This window comes from Ptychodera flava (genome assembly GCF_041260155.1).
Source record: "Ptychodera flava strain L36383 chromosome 3 unlocalized genomic scaffold, AS_Pfla_20210202 Scaffold_25__1_contigs__length_14229661_pilon, whole genome shotgun sequence".
NCBI lineage: Eukaryota > Metazoa > Hemichordata > Enteropneusta > Ptychoderidae > Ptychodera > Ptychodera flava.
Window position 1 is genome coordinate 72,848 of NW_027248279.1, and position 15,034 is coordinate 87,881.

General features: G+C 36.0%; 1 long non-coding RNA gene across 1 annotated transcript; it reads left to right on the plus strand.

Annotated features, from left to right (window-relative positions):
• The first annotated feature begins 7,508 nt into the window (after positions 1–7,508).
• LOC139125236 (uncharacterized) lies at positions 7,509–10,483 on the plus strand. The gene is made up of 3 exons (XR_011550164.1): positions 7,509–7,599; positions 9,840–9,961; positions 10,381–10,483. It is a non-coding gene; the product is annotated as an uncharacterized lncRNA (long non-coding RNA).
• The last annotated feature ends 4,551 nt before the right edge of the window (positions 10,484–15,034 follow it).

Sequence of the window (15,034 nt, forward strand, 5' to 3'; positions counted from 1 at the left end):
AGATAGAAAACGAAGGTCTTGACTTAGTTCAGGAGAGAATTTCCTCGGGCACTGTATTGAGTTTAAATCTAGCCCTGAACATCTCGTGTTCGGTACAAGCGCGCAAACTAGACATATAAAAATAAGGGGAAAGTCTAGCAAATAGAGTATAGTCTCTAAGGACGGTAGAGATTGTGATCGTAAGCAATCGTAAGTTAGAACCTTCTACTGTTTGTAGCTTTATGGCTTTTTTGGTTGGCAGTGATGTAGATAATAGCCGGTCACTGGTACTTCGCACGGCCGGGTTACACGCAGCTTGCAACGGGAAAAAAAACTTGTGAATTTGAAAAACAAATCTTCACCATTCGTAAGCTTATTTTCAGTGTAATTTCTGGTATTTCGAACAAATTACAGAAAAGGGTGAAGAAATTTGAGTAAAACTGATCTAAAACGTTACGATCCACAGCTTCGAGCTTGGCATGCACGGCATGATGACCCGAAGTATAGTAAGCGCAACTTACATATCCGGTTACCTTGGATGGGTAACCTCGGAAAACATCGACAGACCGTTCGTAATGTGCAAAGGATTTGACTGAGATGTAGTGGAAAAGTTTTCCGTAGATCAATAGATGACATGCATATTTGAATACCATATACGCTTCTTTTCACGATATGTAAGCCAGAATCTTCAACAAAAGGAAACTACTAGTAATCTGTGACATGGTCAGCCAAATATTTTGAAATACATTGGTAAAGAAAGTAAATGACGCTGATGAGTCCCCAGGACAGCTGTGCAGGGCCCGTGGTCGTCGTTGATGAGTAGTGGATGATCGATCAAACAATGCAATGTTGACGTAGCCAGTGGTAACGATGTGATCGACGCTGAAATTCCAAGTCCACTCAGCTCAACTGAATTGAATCAACTGATATAAACAATGACCAAACTTGTCACAATGCCAAAGGTAATTCCTCAAAATGTGAGAGAAAAGATTCAGTTTCGATGTCTGAAGGAATAAATGAAATTTTGATTGCCTTCAAAACGACGTGTGAAGACTCTCAATGTTCATAACTTTTACAGGACCACATACAAAACGGTTTTTTTTCAGGACCACCAATCACTCCAAAAAGAAATGCCGTTTCTTGCGTGTTCATTACATTTGTCTTATTGTGTTTATTGTATGTTGCTGTGTATGCGTATGTTTAGGTACATAACAGTAATTTTAGTGGTAATTCAATACGCTTTGTTAATTGTGCTGAGCAGGGATCAAGGTCGCCTAGGCTGCTATTTGAATTTTAGTAATCATGATTGGCAGCATACATTAACATTTAGAACAGTGGTCAAATGGACATTCTGGAACCACGCTGTGTGAAAATATGCGTTTTCTGTATTAAATAGCCGTGTTTTTGACGATTTTTCGACATGAAGGCAGTCGCTATACATTCACAGGTGTCATGTATGAGATTGGACGGAAATTAACGCCGTTACACCGTTGAATTTTCTGAATCTCGGAGCAAATCGAGTGCGTCTCAACCATAGCGTGGCTTTTTCACATTGCATAGTCTTACCATAATCCCCTTTAAAGCATTTGCCCGCTACCTATGTTACGCAAAAAGTAAACCAAATGCTGATATAACTATTAAGAGAATATATAAGAAGTTCTGTGACATTTGTATGACTTGAAGCTGCAAAGCCTTTATCAACAATGTACAAACGCCAATTTGTGTCTGAAATTGAATGATAAACTGAATTGTTATTGCTTTCATATTTTGAGAAAATTCATATTATAGATTTCTACTGGTTCATTCGTTCGGAAATCTTAAAAACTAACTGTGAAAGCCATTACCGTTTCTATTTCCAGATAGCCCGGATGAGCCAGTTTGTCGTGACAATGCAGCGAATAACCCATCTTACAGGAAGATGACCACGTTCTTATTTCATGTGAATCAATGGATGGTAATCCATCTGCGACACTTGTATGGGTTCAATGAAACTGATCAGCAGGAGTTGGTCAAAATTTCACCAGATCCGGAAGACAGTGGGAGCATCAAACTCAAATACGATTGGGAAATTACAAGAGCGGATAACCAAGGAGAATTCCGATGTGAAGCGACAAATATTGTTCAGCTATCACCACTTACGTGTTCTCATGGACCATTTAATGTTCACTGTAGGTAAACATTTAAAGTCAAATAACTATTGGAGAACGTTTGCATAGCTCTCCGCACAGTAACCTTAGCTCATACTATCATTTTGTTCCCTTAAATTTGTCAACCTTTGTTTGTTTGTTTTTTTCAAATTTTAATGAACAAATCTGAGTCTACAAACATTGTTCAGTCTTCAGAATTAATCTGTACATACGGATCTTTAAGTGTCCAAAGGGAGTTACCAAACATTTTGTTAGAGACTTGACAAAAGGAACTATGTTGCTCTATTCGTTCGAACACCTGTGCGTCTCACTCATCTATCGTCTTTGATGGAATACGTTAGCCTCTCTCTCAATTTGTAACCAGTCGCCAGTCTTGCTTGAAGATTGCACATACGTGACAGGCCACTGGCAAAGAGTTCACAGCATGTCCGGCGTGCGCATGCATGTACTGCATCAAAACGCAATAGTACAGATAAATTCCACTGAGTTTCCTGTATTATAGAATAAACAAGTGAATTCACACGAATACACATGGAAGACAGGCTTGCTGAATACAAGCCAATGGATTCTTGACTGCATATACAGATGAATACAGTAAAGAATCCATCGCTTGTATTCATCTGCATAAATACAATCATCTGTATATGTACTATTCAGCTAAAATACAGGCAAGAATCCATGCTAATACAGAAGGTATTATAGGGTTTTCATGAATTGTCAGGCAACAAAATTATATTAATATCCCTTAACAGTTACAGCGAGACATGCTGACCTCACGGGTTACAATAATCCCATAGTAAATGGTGATCGACTTATATTAAGCTGCACTTCTGGGAGTAGTAATCCTTATTCCGCAATTACTTGGTACAAAAACGGTGATATCACATTCGGTGGTAAATATGAAGAGATCGGCGATGATAACCATATCAAGGGAGAGTATTATGGTATTATAACACTGCAGAATCTGACAATTGATAGTAAAGCCGAACACAACAACGCGTCATTTCAGTGTCGCAGCACAGCTGGAAGAAGTTGAATCGGCGACATCAAACCTGGTCAACCTTGAAGTATTTTGTGAGTTTGCTTGGGCTTTGAAAACCACTTTGAGTTGTGCACTGCTCATGCAACGATAATTGTATGTTCTTTTATTCGACCTGAAAAGACACAAACATCCACAGTTCAAGTTTCGCTTGCAATTTCTAAGTTGAATTCATAGAGGAGTAGCAACAAGAGAACCTGTTATTGAAAGTAAACTCTGAAAGAGAAATTGAAATAACTTTATTTCTGGCAACAAAAACTATTTAACATCTGTTAATTACATTAGTAGATAATTTAGCATTTGGCAACTGCATATCTTTTACTTCTGTAAGGTCGAGTGATTGTTACTTCTGCTGATAGGATTGATTCTTAAGCAACTATGGTAATCTAGTCACTAAAAATAGTGAGTGAGAAAGCCAAAGTTATTGGCTATTTTTTATGAAATTACCATTCTGAGGTTTTCACACACAATTTCATTTAACTATAGATCAATTCAAATGTCCAATATATTTAATACCGTTTTTGATTTTCTCTGAATCTGCTTTTTTATAGTTCCACCGAATGAACCCGAATGTTGTCAGACAAATATCAGTGGTTATACCGGTTCTGTTATTAGAAGGTGAAATCCTTCAGTTATCTTCGTGTACTTCTTGTAGTGGTAAACCCAGCTGCCGACATAAAATGGTTCAAAAACGATATGAACTGACATCAGATACGAATGAAACCAGAGAACACTCGACGGAGCACACAATGGGAAAATTTCCCATGCCAAACTAATGAGAAAGTAAAGCACACAGACAAGGAGTGACATACAGATGCGAGGCCACCAGTGAAGATGTTTTCCAACACACACATACCCATCGGATGATATAGTCATATGCGTGCATTGTAAGTCCTTGTCTTGTGAACTTAAATAATTTTGTTTTATGACTATGAGATGGCGTGCCATTGATTGCTTTATTCAATTTCATTATGATATTTGCAAAAAAAGCCGCGACATATCAACTGGTAGATAAAGGGAACTTACAGTGTCATCATTATAATGCAGTGCTTTTTTGTCTTTTATTTTATCTATTATTTATCTTAATATTTTTCTTTACACAGATGCTCCGAAGATACAGGAACAGGAAAATGATAAAACCGTTGTAGTTTTTGAAGCCGAGGATGCCGAATTAGTGTGCAACATAACTAGTAATCCCTCTGCAGATATTGTATGGCTAGACCAAAACAAAGAACCGATTCTTAATGAAACAAATAATCGAACATACAAGAAACTACCCAAGATACTTTGATACAAAGCGTCTTAATTCTACATGATGTCAGTCGAAAAGACTCCGGAATCTACACCTGTGTAGCGAATAATTCATTGGTAGAGTTACTCTGGAGATAAGTGTGGACGTAATATGTATGTATACATAACATAGAGTTCCCCGTGTTACTTATATGTCTCTTCCGTGAGATCTTCTATATTATCACTAGATATGTGAATATTTTTTATTATCTCTCTAATAACACACAAAGTGTTACTGTACTTCCTTGCTTTACAACAGCAAATTGATGTTTTTTTTTCTGTTACATAAAATGTGACAATGGTTTCCGTAGAACAAATACGGATTTGTAAACTGTTATTTGCTATTGTGATACATTTCGGTTTACGCTTTCAATTACGAATTGAAATTTACTACAATGTTAAAACGATAATTTGGTAATAAATGATGGTATCCTTGACTCTCTACCATTCTTTTTTCATTCTCAGGACATGGGTAATTTTCCAATGTTTGCGGCAATTGCAATATCGCTTGCAGTTATCATTATTGCAGCGTCTGCACTTCTTTTTGTCGTCTACAAAAGAAACACACCGAAAAACGAACCGACAAAAGAGGATGGTAAGAAATAAAATCCCTATTCTTCATGCATTCATTCTTCAATGTGCCAAAATCAATATTGTGATTCACCAGGTATAATATTGCATCACTCAGAACTAAATGATCTTGGCGAATAATTTTTTTTGTTTTTGTTTTTCCCTCCCGAATCATATCGCAGAGACACAGGCAGATAGGTAAGGCACATTCATGCATTGTTACTTTCAATTTACTAGAAGACGAGTCAAATGAAGTTTGACACCAGTTTCCATATATACACGGACGTTAAGTTTGTAGTTAACGGAGCGATGTGATACACTGTTTAACCTAGACAAATTCGGTGAAACTTTACTAAAACATTGTATCAATTCCAACGATGGTCACCAATTTTGTTCTATAACATTAGTATGAATATGGCTTTCACAAGATAAAGTTGGAGCCAAATAAAACACAAGGTCTGCCATTCAATGTAAAATTGCTATCAGTACAACCAGTAGAGTACTTAGAATGGTTGAGAAGGTTATACTTAGACCCAAGATTAATTAATATTATTCGACTTACATCATGCAATTGATTCTTTATCGGTACCGTGACAGGACTGTGTACGCCGAGTTGCAACTAAATCGTGAAAACGGAGAATGTGTGGGAAAGCAGGAGTACATGGGACTTGTCTTTCCCAAAGGTCGAAGTAAGCGTTTCTCTTATTAGTGAACGAATCATCAAACCAATATAGTAACTGCCTTTTACCATTATTGTTTCATTAACAGAGTTTAAATGTTCGTTTGTATTTTGCCTTCTCTGCTTCAAATCACTATTTTTTTTTAGTTTGGCATCACCCTCTCACAACGACATACAGAGGTTTACCAGCGTTATTTCCTATCAGCTGTTTTACTTTAAACACGATTGGAACTAATTTGGGAGATTGGATCTTAATATTTATCACAATTCTCCAATGTGTTAGCTGCCCATCCAATACCTGAATGTTGCAATATTACAAAATATCATCACAAAAACAAGAGCATATCTTGAAAAGAAAAGTAGATGAGTTTACATTTGCAGATAAAAACCGACATTTCTTCACCATCCAATTATCCCAAATTAGTTTATCGTGCTTTTAGTACAGTGTATAAGAAATATCCGCTCAAGGAATTTAATTTGACCGATTAAATTTTTGCAGGTCCTTACCTCAAACTAAGATACACAAAATGTTTTTTGTCAAAATTGTTTGAAATAAACGTGCTTCAACTGTATTTTTAACCGTAGCAGAATATCTTTATGCTCTTTTGAGTCACATTTCCAATGATGACTTGTGAATGCCTACATAATTGTGACTCCAAATTTAATATTACTCGTCTGATTTCAAAGCTTGAAATCTTGAAGTTGATGATTTTCACATTGTCTTTTAGGTGTCACGATTAAAGACGAACCGTGTTATGCAAATAAGGTAATTTCTTTGACTACGTTATACACTTTGTCGTGAATGATGTAAAATCAGTAAAGTTATTGACGAAGCGGCACTTTTCTTAACGTGTTGATAAGCGTCTCTTGTATGAGGGACTCGGTAAAGGTTAAAGGGGCTTTTGTATGATCTTACCGACCGGCGGTGTCGGTCTTTTCTTGTAGGTATATATTTTGTCACGGCATTGTTCTATAATTTTGCTCACAAATTGCACAATCAGGTTATTAACGCCTTTAAATCTCGTATATCGCTATATTTTTTTGAAAAGGAGTGTGTATAATCGATATTGTTTATTATACCCATGAAAACAGGCTTGTATTCAAGTGATGATAATGGTGATGAAGAAAACGGCCATGGTGACCGCTATGAAATTCCGTACCGATCCATAGATTTTGGTCGAGATATCTCAATCGGAATTTTCACGAAGCTGATGGAGGCAAACGTCTTTACTCGTAAGGAAAACGCATTCGAGTGTGTGTGAAGATTCTCAGAGGTGAAAATCACCGTGATGAAAGTCTGCTACGCTTTATTCATAACAGTAACAGCAAGTGCACAAAATTAGTTTTGATTGGAGTAAATAAACTATTGAGAATAAGACACAGAGGGAAAATATATAATTGTACAATTACGTTCTGTTCATTGTAGGTCATACCATCGTTATGTCTTTAATAATACCTGATGAGATTGTTGACAATTGAAATTCAACCTAAAACGACATTATTGTAGCTCTAATTCTACATTGGGAAACTTATACAATGCACTTCAAATAATGTAATCAATGTTAAGTGAGAAGATTTAGCAATGTATAATGAAATATACAATATACAGCTAATTCCACTTAAAATGCGAAACAATTTTTTTCGGAATATAACTGTTGCATGTTGTTTTGAGGAGTTCTAAAAGCTTTTGTCGTTTGACATTATTTTACGTCTTTCATATTATCTTTGTCTGTGATATTATCATAATTTAAAAATGGATTAACATGTAATTTTCTGTGTTCAAGAAAATGGAATAAAGTCAACGGAAAACTGCCTACAAACTGAAGCCAGATTCATGAAGACCATTCCGAAACATATGAATATTTTGGAGATGATTTATTGCTGCACGAAAGAGAGTGAGTAGCTAAATGTACTGTTACTAACATGACATATCTTTTAGAGATTTAAGGGCGCGTTGCACCAACACAGCGTATTTTGCTCGAAATCACCCTTCTTTGCAAATGTTCAATTCAATATTAATTTAATTAATATTAACAAAGATTAAAATATTGGTTGGGGTGACCATATAACTTTTCAAGCAGTCAAAAGTTGCTTGATAAAGAATGTTTTATTTATGCAAATGTGTAATAACCCTGATTTCTAGCTTCTCTTTTTTTCCCAATTTCTAAATTTACAAAGAATGTAACTCCACTCTGAGCTGGGTCAAATCTTCTGAAATGTTCACCTTTCCTTTTTTTTGAATACTGTATACAAAACGTACTATTTTGTTTGGCAATAAAATTCTTATATTTTGAATAAGAAAACATATTAATTTTCTAATCATGTTTTTTTCAGGTTCCAAAATAAGACATTGACCTTTCAAAGCTAACGATTCTCTATTGGTTAATAAGCGCAGACCCCCGTAAATTATATATTTTCCAAAAGCCTAGTTATTGGTGAATTATTTTTGAAACCTTAATATCACCATTGTTTACCATAACTATCATGTGATAGGTATTTGCATAACCTTTCAAAAAATCGGTTTCCCGATGTTTTGTTTCAATGCTTTAAGATATATGGCTGAAATTTGTGTGATTGTACGCTGTCCCAGGGATCTTTAAAGTGTGTCTCAAAATGTTTTTGAACCTTCTTAAACGATTTTTATGCCAGAAAAACTTCAAAGCAGCGAATTTAACCCTAGTTAATTTCTAATTTCTTTAAAAACTGTGCTAAAAAGACTAAGCAAGATATAAAAATTCCTGAGACACACTTTAGAAGAGCGTTTTGGTGGCAGCTTGTATTCCAGCAAGTTTGAGTAAGATATTTTGGAGTATTGAGACAAACATAGGGAAAACAGATTTTTTGAAATGTTATGCAAATTATCTGTCAAGTGATAGTTATGTAAACAATGGTGACACTTTGGTTACAAAATTGTTTTCCTATATCTAGGCTTTAAAAAAAAAGTATAATTTAGGGGGTTCTGAGCTTATCACATCTAAAATGAGACAAAATCATTTGAAAAAAACTGTTGGCAACATGCACCTCCGCCTTAAGAGAAGACTCGACATCCTTATGTTGCTGAGCTCGTTTTATCACATCAGTCTGTGTTCTATCAATAATTTCGTCACGCTACTGATTTTTCCAATATTTCGCTAAGCGGTTTCTTCCTGTGCCATGAGCTGTATATATGTAATATGTGAGTATTTGAATCGATTACCACATGATATATTTCCTGTATTAATTTTGAAACATACTGATCTCATTACAATAGTCACTGTATGGCCGAGCACGGTGAATATGAAATTTTATTATATTTCTACATGTCTTTTAATTGTTATTTTGAATGAATCACTGCAAATCAAAGTGATAATAGTATAAGGTCGACTATCAAATTATTTTTACAGTAAATGTCGAAGTATTAAGGGCCAAACGTCGTCTCCTATTACTCAAACTCGAATTGTCATTAGGAAACCTTTTAACTAAACCCTTGCTATATTCGTTTCCTCCAGTCCCAAACTGCATGGTGTTTGAATACTGTTCCTCTGGTACCCTAAAGTATCATCTTCTGACTTGCAAGAACGAAACAGAGAATGTTGTCGAAGATAGTATCCTTAGAAATCTATACTCATTTGCCTTACAAATCGCCAAAGGAATGTCTTATCTCGAAGACATTGAAGTAATGTAACAAGGCTCATCTGAAATATTGCATAATTATATACCGCTCTCAACTCTTAGTGACTCATCAGAAACCATTCAAATGGTTAAATTGAGGTTCTGGAACTCGCAAAGTATCACTTTATTAAAACTGTTCTTGCATATAAAATGTGTACATTTAAGAGGACCCATTACCGTGACTGGTTGAGAACGTTTGCAGCGTGACTCGCTATACAGTATGTAATTAGGCGTTTGCTGCAGACATGGCCGTCCGAAGTATGGAAAAGGAAAATGTTAGTGTTCTCGGAGAACGTATCCATTTTCAATTTAACTGTCGTTCGGCTATCTAGATCCTTCATTATCGTTATCAATGAAGACATTTCTATAATCTCATACCAACAGGGATGTGAAAAGTCGGGATTTATTTTAATTTCATGACTTCCTCTTGAAAGACGTCACAGGTGTTTCACATTCACGTTTTTTTGTGTTCTAATTATTACAGTGTGTTCACCGCACATTGTCATCAAAGAGTATCCACGTTGACAGAGGAATATTTGCAAAATAACTGAATTTGGCCTTTCCAGTAAGGTGATGACAGAAAACACATTTGAAACTGTTACCGAGGTAAGTTCAATTGGTTAAGTGTGACACGAGGGTGATAAAGGTGTAGAGTACTGCCGTACAGATAACGTTACGATTTCGTAAGCTTACCGTGGCACACAACACTTTTCAAAACGGTGTATTTTAATCGGGTATGTCTCTACTTGGGTGCACCCAGTAGAGACAGCCACCGAAGTATACTCGAGTTCAAAGGTGGTTGCAAGCACTTTCTCGGTGCGAGTTAATGGATACGGAATAACTGACCGGCCAATCTTTATATTAATGATATGGATTATGACGCTTTTGCTCGTCGGCCGGCTTTGTAAAGGATGAGGGCGGATTGCATCTATAGCTTGCAGGGGTGCGCAGACCGAAAAACGACATAAATTAGCTTGCCTCTCTATCACGGTTTACACCTCTGTTTTCTTTCTCGGTTTCAACAGGGTCGTCTGCCAATACGTTGGATGGCATTGGAATCAATACTGATTGCATATACACGTCGAAGACAGACGTATGGTCATATGGAGTTGTCCTTTGGGAAATATTCTCTTTAGGTAACTAGGTAGACACCCCGGCCAGTCGCCTGGCCTTTCTCTGCAGCAGTTGCATGCTGGTCGAGACGTTCATCCCAACATCTATGCAATCTCTAGCGTAACAGTATGCTGAAGTTTATTACTTCAATCTATTCCCTTTTGATAAGCCAAGAGATTGGAGCAAGTCTAGTAACTAAGAATAAATTGAATAATTTTAAAGATTAAAAAAACGTAGGTGCTACGCATTTACAAACTGTAATATCCTGGTTTGCGTGTCATTTAAATCGGATTTGCCTTCTATGCTCTGGCTTTTGGTTGCATTTCAGAGATATTAGCTTATTTTACCCCGGATGAAAATGGAATTGATCTTCGTTCTGATTTTCTGCCTATTCAGTCCGTAAATAATTTCATTTATAGTCGACGTCTCTGTCACATTTATCACGTTGTTTCGTTTTTGTAGGGAACTTAGGAAGGAGAATAGACGTACCCATATGCACATTGTGATTTCCATGCAAAATGTGACGAAGGTAGCATAATCAACTTCAGTCATGGCTTACGTCAACATTATTTTTTCAGAGTCTCGTTTTGAGATAAATTTTATAGACTGAGAGAAAATAAAACTGAATTTTTGAACATCAGCGTCTTGGAATTTATAAAACTGAATAAACCTAGTCTTATATCTTTGTCTAGGAGAAAATCCTTACAGTGGTATAACAATCAGAGATATCATCAAACAGCTTCAACAAGGATACAGATTGTCAGAGCCAGATTATTCAGATGAAAGAATGTAAATATTGACTTGATTATATTGCTTTGTATACTCAAAGAGTTGATTTTCCATCACTGTTCCTTATCACGAATGTTCCTGACAGTAAAATACACTAATGTCTTCTAATACTATAACGGAGCTTGCAATGTTTTGTCGTCAATTGTGACTTTCTGAAGAACATGTCACACTTTCATTTCTTAAGAATTTTAATTACAATTACATTGAATGTAATTCAGTCATAATACTTACAACACATGGCTTCATGTAGATGCATATATTTTATAAATTCATCATGTGTCCTTGACTTTCATTGACTTTGCGTCCCTTCAAAAATAATGCACATGTTTGGTATAATACAAAAATGTTGGCTCAGAGAGGCGGCAGATCGACCAACCTTTCACCAACTTGGAAGTTTCATCGAACTTGGTTATTTTCAGAACAAGGTATGAAATGCTTCATTTGCATTAGTATCGTCCGAAATTTCCTTAGTCTTTTCAATGCCTTCACAAAACGTCCCCTTATTTTCTGAGATCATAGCTCATTCATCTTATTGACGTTGCCCAATTAGCGGACCAATTAATTACCATCATTACCGAGACAAAAGCAAGGACTTTCAATATTTCGACATTTTAATTACACATAAAAATATTACTGATTGGTAGTGTTAAAAAATGAGTAAGTGAAGGCATTTCTACGAATAGGAACACCGTGACGTTTTGCTTATCAAATGTGCCACAAAGCAGCCTACGTGGTCTTACATTCGTTAGAATGCTTTACCTGGATGATTATCGCAGCAATGATATTTCAGTATAAATTAAAAAGCAATACTCCTCTGTTCAACAGAATCATGTAAAAATCTACGAAGACGTGCCCGATGAAGATACAATATAACGACATGCTGTTCAAATGTGAGCGGAATGTTGGAGAGAAATGTAGTCTGACAAATGTTCGGCCACTGCTTACAAAGAGTTTGCTGTCGTCTAACTCGAAAAAAAAACAACGGGCTCCTTTCATTAAAAATGGGCCTTTATACACCGGATACATTATGCAACGCTGTGTTCACCATGCGTTGTTAACGCTATTAAACCCATTATTCATAAAATACAAGACCAATATGTATTTCATTCAGCACATGTAAGATTTACAATATATATATATATATAGTGTGTATTTGCATATTTTTACTGTTGCAGAGAATTTAACCTGGAGCTTTCTAATTGCGTCGTCAATGATAGTTTAACTCAATGCAGTTTGACTTGTTATGATCAATGATTGTACACATAGTCATACATTGAAATTTATATCAGGCAATATTTTGTGAGCTGCCCCTTTTATCTCAACTTCAGAGGTCTTATTACCAACAAGAACCATTCCTCGTCTGCTCATACTTTTGGACTTCATATTAATTTCTTTTAGATTTATTCAGAGATTTTTAAAGAATCTTTCCAAGCACTTTAATCTTGATTAAGGTTTTGTATTAATTTACGTGCACTACAAAACTACATCGTGGAATCTATACTATCTGTATATGTACGGTCGTATTAAGTATCAGTCTTGAATATTTCATATTTGTAAATAGATTGTATGATAATTCAGCATTCGAAGAAAAAGAAAATTAATGCTTTTTTCCGAGCGTCAGAGAGCTTGCTGTTTACAATCATTTATATAAGAATATTATTCAGAAATATATAAAGCTGAAAAAATTTGACAGATAGATATGGCAGCTTTCTGTGCTCCATGCATTTTTTCTGAAATCATTATGATAAATAAATAATGGATGGTCTTTAATTCCCATTGTCAGTTTTGTTGTAATCTTTGAGGAATTTGCGACAGCCGATAATGTATGAAAAGACAACAAAGTTTTTTTTTTTAAGTAAAGATAGATTTTAAAAATGCTGAAAGGGATTGTGCCATTTGGATTGAATATACTGCAAGCACGGATTTAGAATGATTAAGATAAGGGCACTTGTTCACTGAATTAGGTTAATGTGGCGCAGTCAGTTACAGATGCCATGTAGCTCGGAGTCGATATCCTCAGGCATAGCTAGACTTCGGCCACGTGTAAGATCACATATAAAGCTATTTAGGCAATATATAGTGATATAATTCATTGTATACTGTTGTCATGCCACAGATTATCACAAATGCAATAGCAATCACCAAAGTGTTATCTCTTCAAATCAATGTCTCTCTAACATTTTAAAGGGACATTATCGCTATCATTTTGATCCTTTTTTCACCATATCGTTGCAAACAAAACCATTGCTGATGTCCTTCGACTTATTGAAAGATGTCTGAAAAAGGGGTCGACCATAGTCACTTCCCCCCAATTTTGCCTACACTGTGTAGAAAACCCTGGGTCAGAGGTTTGGGTGGGCTAATGTAAACCATTGACCCGAGCTTTTTCTACACAGTGTAGGCAAAGTTGGATAGAAGTTGTCTATGGTCGACCATTTTTAGACATCTTTCATAAATACGAACAACATCAGCAACTGCTCGTTACAACGTGTTGGTTTAAAAAGGTCAAAGGATAGCAATAATGTCCATTTAACTGCGAGGGAACTTTCACAAAAATGAATACAAGCGTATGCTGGGCAATAGTTGCAAATGATAATATTACAAATTTAAGTCTCGTAAAAGAGTCAGGAGAGAGAGAGAGAGAGAGAGAGAGACAGAGAGAGAGAGAGAGAGAGAGAGAGAGAGAGAGAGAGAGGAGAGAGAGAGAGAGAGAGAGAGTTTTACAATATCTTTAATATTTACAATAAAATATGAAGTCAATTTTTCTCAAATCAGGTTACATACTAGTTTTTAAGGTAGATATAAATGTATATACAAGTGAAATTGTCAATATGCGCTTAGGATTCTGGGTGTGCAGTTCTATTTCCATTCTTAAATTGAGGAACATATCTAGAGCAATGTTCATATCTTAAGAGACAGTTCATTGTCAGTGTTCACTTCACAGATTACGTTGTCGTCACACCAAATGTTCTTAAAATTTTCAATGTTTCCATTCATTTTATAGTAGTTGAAATCTACGACGATTCTGCTGCGAACACGTCGTTTAAACATATTAAGTGGTCGTGGCACTTCGTCCAATCGGCAGTATATAGTTGAAACTTTTGCTGTGACCATAAGATAGTTACAAAGCTGATGTAGGTGGCGATGAACTGTTTGTCCTTCGGCATTCCGATGACGTACCAGGTCAAAGGTATTATATCAGTGTTCAGTATTTTCTGTAGCCATTGGTTCAAGTACTCATGTAACGGTTGTATTGCTGGACAGTCAAGTATAAGGTGAAAAAGTGTCTCCATTTCTCCACAGTGTTTACAATCGGCACTGTCTCTCAGGTTACTCAAACACAGATAACGACCAGTTGCCAAGCAGCCATGTATCGCTCTCCACTGGACATCACTGTCACGTCTGCTGAGAGGTTCTGAATACACTGTGTTAAAGTTTGCTTTAATGTCATTTGGAATTGACAAGAGGTCGTGCCATGGAGTTGGCAGTCTATTTAAATATTTCTGGCAGTAAAGCTTTTTGATAAATAAACTGTAAATCTCTTTTCTGCAGAACTTACTAAATGAGATAGAATCAACATTAATATCTGATATTGAAATATTAAAATGAATGGGTGTTCTTTCACCTGGATCGTTACCGTTCCCTGCAAAATAACGATCCAGTTGAGTTTTCCATTTATGTGGTATAGCGTTCCAGATCAACTGAATTGCTCTCTCCAAAATTCTAATTGAATAGATAGGCACATTTCTCTGTATTTCATGCGGACTTTTCTTCCGT